Consider the following 12852-nt stretch of genomic DNA (forward strand, 5'->3'; position numbering starts at 1 on the left):
ATGTTTTAACCTTATTTTCCTTTCACGAATTGAATGTCATAGTCCCTCGCCATATTAATATGACCAAAATGTGTGATATAATCATGGATTCACCCAGAATATTTTTAAATTTTTCTACTCTGGGCATATGTATAAGTTGCACTCGTTCCGTATGCCACATCTACAAGTATCCAAAGTTCTATATAAACCTACCCAAATCCATAAAACGATTGCCACATCCCATAACAAACCACAAATATGCTTCAGATTCTCTTCTTCTTTGCTCTCCTTTTCACTTTCTCCAACAATGCGGTTGCCATTGACTTATGTGTGGCAAATTTTGAAGCGGCCACCAGGTTCTGCAGGCTATCCTTGCATAACACCCACCAAAGTCAGAACAAATGACTTTGTGTTCACAGGCCGCGGAGTCGCTGGAAACACCACATATTGTTAGAAATTTTTTATATGAGCTAACATTAATTATATTTTGATTTCATTAAAAATAGGTAGTTGGATAGTCCAATGTCAGTTTATAAATGAGTTTAAGTAATCAATAAAGATATGTCCAATACATTTAAAAGTAATTGGTCTGGGTGGATGGTTTAGTGTGGGTCTTCGGTTATTGAACCTTTAATGGGAGGATCCAAGTAATCTCTTATAAATTAGTTAGGTCCTCACTTTAAAACCTAATTTTGGTATGTTTATCAATTCAAAACCGTCATAGGATGGTTTCTGAAGCAGAAGACTTGTCATAATGTGTTTTTAAATTTCAAGTGATTTTTGAATATCTTTAGTGTCAGAGATATTACTCAAACTAGTTTTTTTATATCTCTAATTATTAATATTATATTCAATTTAATTAGAAATTCAGTGTTCTATATTTTATATGTGTTTATATCGAATTATATTTTGAATTAAAGCTCACACAAATGTCATCAAAGCCGTAGTGACTCCCTAATTTGTTGCTCAATTTCCAGGCTTGAATGGCCTCGGATTGTCGATTGCTCAGCTCGACCTGCGCCTGGTGGTGTTGTTCCAATGCACACACACCTGGCTTCATCCGAAATTCTTTACGTGTTGCATGGAAAAATTACTGCCGGATTCATTTCTTCGGCTAATTCCGTGTATGTGAAGACACTTTTTAAGGGAGATGTCATGATTTTCCCCCAAGGGTTGCTGCATTTTCAAACACATGCCGGTGGGAAACCGGCCAGTGCTGTTGTAAGCTTTAACAGTCCCGACCCCGGACTGTAAATTCTTGATTTTGCATTGTTTGGTAACAACTTGCCTTCTTCTTTGGTGGAGCAGACCACTTTCCTTGATGATGTTATATGTATAACTTTACACCATCCATCTAATTTTAATTAAATTCTAATAGAAGAATACAATTAATATTAGACCTTGGATCTATACATTGCTTTATGAGGAAATAAGAAAAAAAAAATTCTACTCAATTAGATCTTTTAAGTTACCCTTAGTAAATATATATTTTTATAATAAAATTATATGTATAATTTTATATATAAATAATGATATATCACTTTGTGAATAATATATCATCATATGATTAAATATTATTTTATTTTTAATTTTTAATTATCTAATCAGGATATTACCTCATTACTTGTGCACAAAGCTTCCCTTAATATATACAAATATTGCAAATTGAATTCCAAAATTTGACAGAAATAAACCGTCAAGAACTCTGGAAAATATGCAAAGCCTCTCATATATATGTATGTCATTGTAAGTTATGGTATAAAATTAAGAGATAAATTAAACAATAGAACTCCAAGGTAGGCAAGAGATAATCTTATCCCGTCTCTGTGGGTGTATGGTTAAGGCATCTTTGCCTGTCAACATAACAGTAACCGTTTGCACAACAAATTAAATGTTGCAATATGGGGAAATTAATTAAAATAAATACGAAATTTTCCCTCTAAACTTTTTTTGGCAAATTTTGAATGATTTTACCTTTTTAAGTAAATTTAAATTTTATTTTAATAATACTATTTACCTTATTATTTTATATTCGAAATAGTTTATTGGACAATCTTCTTTTTCTTCTGTATCACATATTAAGTATACAAATTAATTTTAGATTAATTTTTGTGTAATTATTAATATTTACGGATCTAAAACAGATTGATTTCTCATATAAAAATTGATATTAACAAATCGTAACAAAATGATGAACATAACTACACATAATGTGTGCGGGTGTGAAAGGGTGTTCATGGATGTAAAAGGGTGAGTGAGTGTGAAAGGGTGCGCACGGGTATTAAAGGATGTGAGCAGATATGAAAGGGTGCGAAAAATATAAAAGAGATGCGTGAGTATATAAAAAACATATATTATATTATATAAATATATATTATATTAATAATATAATATAATATATATTTTTTATATTCTCACGCACCATTTTTATATTTTATACACCTCTTTTATATTCCACACATCCATTTTATATTTTTCGCACCTATTCATATCCATTCGCACTCTTTCATATCCGTGCGTACCCTTTCACATCTGCACACACTCTTTCGCACCTACACGCACTTTATGATATATTATATATAGAGCAATACTATGTGTACCCATTTTGGGTACACAAATATATACACACTCATATGTGTCATCATATGATTGATTATTGTTTTATTCTTAATTCAAAATCATCCAATCACATGATGATACATATAAATGTGTACACATTTGTGTACCCAAAGTGGGTACACATAGTTTTATTGTTATATATAATATAATATAATAAAGTATATTATATATTATATTATTAATATAATATATATTTTCATATTCTTTGCACCCTTTCACACCAACACGCACCCTTTCACATCCACACGCACTCTGTATAGTTATGTTCATTATTTTGTTATAATTTGTAAATACCAACCTTTATATCAGAAATTAATCTATTTTTTATTCGTAAATATTAATAATTACACAAAAATTAATCTGTATACTCAATATGTGATATAGGAGAAAAAGATTGTCAAATAAACTATTTTGAATATGAAATAATAAGATAAAATGTATTATTGAAATAAAAAATTAAATTTCCTTAAAAAAATAAAATCACTCAGAGTTTGCTGAAAAAAGTTTAGTCAAAAACTTTCGTGCCTATTTTAATTAATTTCCTTGCAATATGTTATAACAAGGATATTCAACGTTTAATTTAGATAATGTTTGATTAACCCAGTAATATTTGTCTTTTAGTGATATTATCTTAGTTGATTTATTAAGTAATAAAAGATTTTAATAACCCGTGCGATCTAACATATAATATAGTAAGTAAGTTGATTACAACCTATACTATTAAAAAATTATTAATATAATTTTAATTTTATTATAATTTTATTTTTATCAAATTCCCAGAGTAAAAAGACTTTTGCTTTCAATTAAAATAACAAATTATATAGAAGATATTTTAAGAAAAAAATTATACTAACTATAAGATGACAACTTAAAATAAATAAATTGTATAATTTGTCAATATGGAAAAATTAATATATTTTTTTACATGTAGAATATTTTAAAAAACTTTTACCTTAGATATTAAGAGATTAATAAGGTAATTTTAATTTTATTCTTCTTTATTAGTTCTTTAAAATAAAAATGTTTATATTTTCACTTAAAATAACAAGTAATATAGATAATTATTTATAAAAAAATATTGGCTATAAGACAATAACTTAAAAAGATAATTTAATTAATTAATTTATAATTTGATAATATAAAAAAAATCATAATATATTGGATTGTGTCTTTGTGTGGCTTCTCCCAACGTTTTTTGTACTTCACTTGTAGATAAAAATAGGGTTGACTTTATCCTCACTACCAGAGTTGCTACTACTACTATATCCATTTGGTTTGGAGGATTCTCATGCATAGAAAATCTCTCTTGTAGTTGTTGGACTTGCCTATGTAATTCTTTATAATTCAATATCTCTACCATCTCATTGGTGAATATTTTGTTGTTCAGAGGCATATTGAACAACTAACAAATTTCTCTACTGTGATACAACACTAATGATACAATGCCGACTGAACTTCAAACTAAAGGAGGACCTTCAAATTAAAAAGCAGGAAATATAAGAGTACCTTGGAGCAAAGAAGCTTGCAGAAGAACCTTGAAGCAAAGAGCTTGCGAAAGAACTTGAGCTATGATGCCAACAGACGATTGACATTGGAATGTCTCAGAGAAAACCCCCAATTATGGCAAGGATGAAGACCCCACAATGGGAGTGGAAACCTCCGTTAGAAAATATCTGTAACATCTCTGGTTTAATAGTCTAGTTCACTGTCAAAATATTGATCACATTGAATACAAAGTTCATCATGATTTTGATGATGGGCTTTGCAAATCAAAATACATCTATTATCAAGATATTGTTTATTTTGGATACACAGTCTATCATGATTTTATTTTTGGGTTTTGTAATCTAAAATATGTCTTGACAATTTAAGAAGCTTACAAATATTTAACTAGTCAAATCCACCCACCTTTAACTGATGTGAAATACACAAACAGAGTACATACAGAGTTAGCAAAGCTAAGAGCTTCACTTATCAAGCAAGGACTTGGTAACTTTAGAATCCGAAAACTTTCAATGCTTAGAGGTGAAACCCAAAGGGACTCGTATGGTTTACAAAGATGAAAAAGAAATTGATGAAGTTATGTTCTGCTTTATTTTAATCTGTTTCTGATTCAACTTTTCAGAAATTGATGATGTAGTGTCTTATTTATAGGATTGCAAAAACTTGTATAAATATGCCTGAACTACAGCTGTTTATCACCATAGAAATCTTTCTTCTTCTCCAATATTCTTACAACACAGTGAAAATAAATAGCAAATGAATCTGCCACCATCGGACATGAATTTAATAATCTCATACAACTTTATTTACTGAAGAAGAATTTGTGTTTTGCTCCTCTTATCAGGTCGATAAAAGTAAATTACCAAACGAGGAACATAACTTTTAGAAATCTAAACACTAAGCTACCTCGCCGTAAGCGGAATAAAATAATAATTAAGTGCAATTAATCAATACAAAGATGACCAATTACAATGTCTTCTTTCTCAATCACAGTACATTTTTTTAAACTTGGCATTGGAGTCAAAATTTTCCAATGTCACACGTGTTTTTCTGGTAAATAGCTTTAAAATTAATCATTATTTTTTTTTTTAAAAGACGGTGAAACCTTATAAGCAAGTGATTCATCAAAAGTATAATTTTGAAATTTCGTTAAAGAGGATTCGAACTTTTACTTTCATATTTGGGATCTCACCTCTTTGTCACTCAAACTAATCCTTGGGGCCATAAATGTTTCAATAACTACTAATAGGTAAGCAAATTTGATCAAGGAAACAGTCTTTGCTGAAAATCAGGAGAATTTCCAAAATCAAACAAAATTTAAAAAACTCTTTGATTGGTAAAATGATCCTAAAGGGGAGGATAAGATCTTTAAAAATTTTAGTGCACAAATTTAAATATTAACACAACAATGAATATGAGCAAAAGTAAGTAGTTAAGGAAGGAATGTTCAGTGTTTATACTAGTTTGAAACTTTCTCTTATAAGCCTTCTACGCCACTTCTTCAAGAGGTTGGCTTGAAGTTTCACTAACATTTCAAACTTGTACACTTAGTTTGTTTGAAATTTATAGGACCCCTAAATATTTTGATAATACTAAAAATACAAATTTGAATGTCTAACATTGTCCAAAGGATGTATGAAAAATATTACCAAATGACATAATTTGAAAAATGTAGAAACATGACATACACACTTGTATATCAAGTCAAACACGAGAAGAATTTGCTTGTGTGACCTCCTTGTGTAATTTTGGGTGAAGTCAATGCATTACATGCCTGTATGTCTTACAACACATGCTTGTGTATCTTTGGGATCAAGAGCACGAGGAAAATTCATCCTGAAAATCTCATTGTGCTTATGAAGAATTCAAAGGAGATAAATATGCATGCTCGTGCATAGGCAAAAATTCAGTTGTTCACTTTCTCATTCCTTTCCTATGCGATTCCCCGATCACACTTCTAGAATTTTTGAAAGAATTTCATATCTGAAGGTGGCATGACCGTGCTTCATCACGGAACATTAGTGGCTAATTTTTTGAGAAGAAAATCTAACTATTGGGACTCTAACCGAGGTTTGACAAGCGGGGAAAAGAGAAAATTTTAATGACACACACCCATGTATTATGGTAACAAGCTCATGTATCAATCAGTTTCAAGAAAAAAACTCTACTTTTGAAGCTCAATAGATCTATTATCCCATCCAACGATCATATGAGCTATTCCAACCATCTAAGAGTATAAATTTAAGATCATTTGATGTGGAATAGGTTAAAGATCATATATGTAAATGTTTATACTATTTTCTTATCTAAAAACTCTCTCACTAAGCTTATAACTCATATTATTGAAAGAATCATTGTTCTCATTCTTTGTGTTAGCCTTTGTAGAGACATTTACAACTCAATTTTTTGTATTCAAATTCTTTTTGGCAAATCCCCAAAAAACTATTGTTATGGGTGTAATACCATATCAACTAGTGTATATGGGTAAAATCTCTATTGTAAAAAGACAATATATTTACGAGTGAAACTTCAAATTGGTTACTTGAAAAAGTGAACGTAGGAGGGTTGAAAGAGAAAGCTCCGAACCACTATAAATCTTGAATATTTCTTTTCTCTACTCTTTTTACTTTATGCATTATATATGTGTTGTATGTTTTTGATAAATTGTTGAATATTGTTTATGTTTGAATTGCTTGAGTAAATTGTTGAAATTATTTGTTTGATTGTGTTTGATAATAAATTTGTTTAAAAGAATTGATTTAGTTTAATTTTTTAAATAATCCTATTCACCCTCATTAGGATTATTATTCGTTTAGGGTTTTTTAAGATTACGTTCAATATAATAGTTGACTTTGGATTTCACCCATAATGATTTAAATATAAGTTTTGTTTATAAAAATGTCTCACAATGGTCGATTACACCAATTAAGCACAAGAAGTCTCTAAAATATTTGAATGTGAACTTAGTGAGAGAAAGTGTGCTTAACCTTTTGAAGAATTTGGCTTGGAGAATGTAATGTCTAACCCTTTTCTACTTCAAATGTACTTAATTCATAGGTAAATGTGGTTGGAAACCTTGATAGAATTGTTGGATTTGAAAATTTATCCGTTGACTTCTGAAAAAGACAATTTTCTCTTAAAAACATTTGGTAAACGAACGATATTTTAAATAGGAATGGTTGTTCCTAACATTTTCAACTGAAGTCAATCTTGATCAAAGCTCCTAACGGTTAACTTTAATTTCTCGTGTCATAAATGAACATTTAATAATCCTGAAGGGCATGGTCATTCGTCTTTTTATAGCTTCAGGCTTCAAAATTCCAAAGCCATGAATGATGGATAGAAGAATGAATTCAATATTGGCTAAATCTTGCTTTATGAATGGTTGTTACACCCATATGCACTGTCAGTATTAATTCATTGACTTTAAGTTTCATTGAACTTGACTTTGACCATAAATGAAATGCATGAATGCAAACCATCTTCGATATTTAACACAATTTTGAATGAATGGACAATACTTTTCTTGATTAACTATCGGTACTTTAGGTTTGATTTTTTTTGGTGTTGACTACTTTAAAATTTTGAATGCGCATGGTTATCGAGCATCCTTCTTCATGCATGACTTGAAAATGGTCATGAACATTCAATACTTAACTTGGAAAGTTCATTTGTGAACTATCTGAATTGATCCAAATTTCTATAAGCATGAACAAGGAACGAACGACTTGATAAACAAACTGATGAGCATGTCAATTTTTTTCTAGAAACAAACATGCGTCTTGAATTACTAGTCATTCATTGGTCTGTACTTGCATTTTTCACACTTTGTCCAATTTATAATATTTTAACACATTCTTTGGACATGTTATTACTTTTAACTTAATTTTGTATCACCATCAAAACACCTAAGGTTCCAACAGAATCATTCTCACCAACTCATGCCTATAATTAAAGATCATTCTCACTGAAATCATGTATATAATTGATGAGTTAATTAATCAAATCATGCCTATAATTAATGAGTTAATTCAGTATACAATTTGTGCAGTTTCTATTTCTTATCACTGTTTTCTTGTATATATTTTGTCTTGCATTTGATTTTGATCATTAAAAATATACAAAAAGATTATATAGTTCTTCATAGTATCAGAGTAGTAAAACTTGCAAGTATAAATAGCTTGCTTCCTTTATTTTCTTGTTTATTAGTTTTGGAAAAATCCAAGCTTACAATAAAATCATTTTATCAATGTGCTAGTTTTGTATCAATCAAACTAGGCTCCAACAATTATCTCATGTGACAGTCATAAATCCCTCACTTGTATCGCAGTCTCGGTATGCTTCACCATCTAGAAAATAATGGTGAAAAACTTGAAACCTTATTGAAAGATAGGATCGTGAATCCAACTTAAAGCTTATGGTTAACAACTAATGGACTTTTTATTTCATGGTTGTTTAGCATAATAAAAAAAATCCCAACCATCTATTACAAAAGATGCCATTACCTATGATGTTTAGAGTTCACTGGAAGAATAGTTGTTACCCAACACAATTGAAAAGGAAGGTCTTTTTAAAAACATATCAATGACCATCAAGAAAGGATCAAGATCCTTAGCCATTATATAAAAGAATTCAAATCAATCTATGATAATCTTGTTGCCATCAAGAAACCAGTTACTGATCTTTATAAAGTTTTCTAATTCGTATGTGGACTAGGAGCATAATACAAAGGCTTTCGTCTAGTTATGGTAACCAAACCTTTGTACCTTACATTCAATGAATTTATGCTTACACTTCAAGGGTATCAATAGACTCTTGCTTATTAAAAGAAAGAAGAGAAAAGTTATATTGAATACAATCAAATACCTTTTAGCTAACGTAGGTGTGGGAGAAGCAGTGAAGGAAATTGAGAAGGCTATAATTCAAAAGGTAGAGGTTTTGCCCCAACTGGTTGTTACAAAAATACAAGTTCAAGTATACATAACTCTATAAAAGAAGGGATAAAAAAGGTTTAACAATATCAAGACAAAGATGATAAACCAACTTGCCAAATTTGTGGGAAAAGAAACATGTTGCCCTTGATAGTTGGCATAGTTGACCTCACAATATCGAATAAATATACATATCACAATTAATTACAACAACATTTAATCTCCTTGTGGTTTCACGAATATTTTTCTAGCATCTTGGATGCCCATCTAAATTATTTCAGCGCCCAATGCTTAACAGCAAATCTCCAATGGTAGTGTCATTTTAGATGACTAGTACTAAACAATGTATATCGATGTTCCAAATGCTTGGTGAAAGCATGAGATATCTCTGATGTCAATTATAAGGTTTACCCAGTACACTTGTCGATCGGGTTTCAGGTTATGGATACCATATCATAAGAGGACTAAGACTTTGGGCCTCTCCTATAGTTACACAAACATCCCAGATGCTAATGCGTTTAACATCAGTGCATAATCATCAAAATGTATCAAGCTCATATAAACTAGTTCTAATGCTTTCATGATGACATTGTAAATAGCTTGGTAGCTCAAAATAATATAATATATTGATTTCAATTTTTGACTCAAAATTGCTTCAAATAGGGTCTATATTATTGTCCACATAGTCGAGCGTAGCCAAATTACCCTTCATGTTATTTTCACATAGTCTGACACATTTATTCAATGTTCATTTCATGTTGCTTTCGTTAAGGTTTTATTATTTGTCTCCTCATAATCATTCCCATAGGGGTAAAATAGTCCTTTTTATAATTATACACGAATGTAGCAACTTCACACTAATAATGCTACCTTTATTCTAATTTTTCCCAAATTTAAATAGGTGTGTATATGTGTTTCCAAATACACATACATAGGCATTCATCCATCTAACACACGTGTGTAATTCTAGTGGCATACATGACCGCGTGTCTTATACTACAAGGATGTGTATCTATTCCTTTATTAACACTCTTATGGCTTCAACCTAACATAAGGACAATTACACCCAAATATACATAGTCGTGTATGCAAACATACATGAGCGTGTAGCATGATTTTCTAGAATTACGAATTAGACTTTTATACATTTTTTTTTAGTCCTTCATACACTATATACATCACCTAAAACATTCTTCTAACATTACTAATTCCCTATCAAACATTTCTACTACAAAATACTCAATAATGACAATCTCAAAATATCAAACCACATAGCAAAACATGATTGATTCTCTTATCAACATACATATCACATAACATTGATATCTAGTTCCTTTTCTTTTTCCTTAAGGCATACAAATCGTTAACCATAGGTGTTCAATTTATCATCATACCACTACTGATATACTCTATAAGGTATTTTGACCAAAACAATACTAACAATCATCCCCCCCTCCCCCCACACACACACACACACACACACACAAAAATATAATATTCAATTAAGCAAAACATCATTCCAAATCATGTAATCAAGTTACAACATTAACTCATCAATATCAAACCCATAAATATTTCAGATATAATCACAACTACATACAAAATCTCTATTCATAACATGGCAAAAAATTACAAACCAACTAAAGAAGAAGTCACCTACTGACCTTTCTTTTGTTGATACCTAGCAAGTCTTCACGTGGCTTAGATTAGTCCCCTTAAGCTTGCTTCTGCGTTCTAGCTTCAAAGTCTCCTTAAAGGCCTTGAATTCTCTCTTTTAAACTTTAGAAAATATGAATAATAATTCGGCCAAATGCCTTATGTGTTGCTTTTATTTTTCCATAAATAATACCATACACGGTCGTGTATCTCCTTATACACAGGTGTGTGATTCGTTACCCATTAATAGTAGTTTTTGAAATTACTATGAAATTGCTTCTTATCCATAGGTGTGTATGTTATCCATAATTAACCAATTTTCATACATCACACAAGAAAAGACTATTTTATCCTTGTCATCACATACACAAATGTGTGACCTTCCTACACAATCGTACAACCCCAAAATCACATACATAATATTAATCAATCATAATTAACAACAATTATGAGTAAAAAGACGACAATAACCTTGGATATACTTGTGGATATTACAATAATACAACACTTGATTATGTACATTGATAGTTGTTGTAATGAAAACAATGGTAAATCTCTTCACAATCATGAGAGCCTAAACTCTAACATGCGTGACAACATCCTTAGTATCAAAAATACTATCAATGACACTTAGGGTGCGTTTGGGTAAGGGGGATTAAAGATTACTTTGGTAATCTATCTTTTATTACTTATATTACTTTGTTTGGTTTATAAATAATAAAATATTTTAGTAATTTTTTATTACCAATGGTGATGTGACAAGTAATATAAGAGGTAATCTGATAGCACCTCCACCTTAGGTATTAAAAAATTATTAAGGTAATTTTGATTTTATTATAATATATAATTTATTTATTAATTTTTTAAGGCAAAAATAATCTTATTTTTAATTAATATAACAAATAACATAAAAAATATTTTAGAATAATTGTATCTAAGGGTATTTAAGTAAAATAATATACTAGTATTCTTTTATTACCTGTAATCAAACACAATAACTATTTACACATACTTATTTTTATCAAACATAGTAATAATATTTACCTAGTAATTTTTACGATAATATATTTTCAAAGTAATCTTTCAATTTTAGTAATAAAACATTCACAGAACCAAACACCCTTTTATGTTCATCCTTAATGCAACAGATAATGTCTAATACATTTGCAAGACTATGAATGTTATCTATTGCAAGTCACATTACCTATTGAACCATGCAATTATCATCTTGCACTAAAGGATTCTTGATCGGTATTACCATGGAAGAGGAATTAAAGCTCTTCATTCAAACTAGACTTGGTCACTAGTTCCTTCACTACAAAATGTGAATGTTATTAAGTCAAAATGCATTTATCACATTAAGCAACATGAAGATGGCTCTATTGAATGGTTCAAGTCTTGTCATGTTGCTCGAGGTTTTACCCAAGTTTTTGGTATCGATTATGATGAAACTTACAACCCAATTATTTGATACACTACAATTTGACTTGTTATAGCTTTTTCCACTTTGCTAAACTGGTGAATGAAATAACTTGACGTAGAGAACACCTTTTTGCATGGAAATCTTAAAGAGACCATGTATATGAAACAATCTTCTAGTTTTGTGGATCAACAAAAACCTGATTATGTATGTCTTCTTAACAAGTTCCTTTATGGCCTAAAGCAAGCTCCTCGAGTTGGTTTGAACATTTATCTCGATTTCTTCCCCACTTGGTTTCTATTGTAACAAGGCAGATTCCTCTTTATTTGTTTATCATCACAACAAAGTTACAATACTACTTTTGATTTATGTAGATGACATATTGGTAACTAGAAACAATGGATTGTTCATCTCTGACGTAATTCATGAATTAAGCTCTAAGTTTGCCATAAATGACCTTAGATCTCTAAGTTTTTTTTTTAGGTGTTAAACACTTTACTAGAGGAGTCATTCTCTTTCAAAGCAAGTATATTAAGGATCTACTTAATCGCATTGGTAGGATGATTATGCTCTTATTGCTACTCCTATGACCCTCAAGAACAAGTGCCATGTCTTATAAGAAAAACTTGAAAATACAACATATTATAGAAGTGTTGTTAGTGCCTTTCAATACCCCACATTCACTCAACCAAACATTTAACACAGTAAATAAAGTTTATCAATTTTTCATCAATCCAATAGAAT

At 30.1% G+C, this 12852-nt stretch overlaps 1 pseudogene; it reads left to right on the top strand.

Annotated features, from left to right (window-relative positions):
• The first annotated feature begins 237 nt into the window (after window positions 1-237).
• Window positions 238-4738, top strand: LOC123219638 (annotated as a pseudogene).
• The last annotated feature ends 8114 nt before the right edge of the window (window positions 4739-12852 follow it).

This window comes from Mangifera indica, chromosome 6, assembly GCF_011075055.1.
Source record: "Mangifera indica cultivar Alphonso chromosome 6, CATAS_Mindica_2.1, whole genome shotgun sequence".
Lineage (NCBI taxonomy): Eukaryota > Viridiplantae > Streptophyta > Magnoliopsida > Sapindales > Anacardiaceae > Mangifera > Mangifera indica.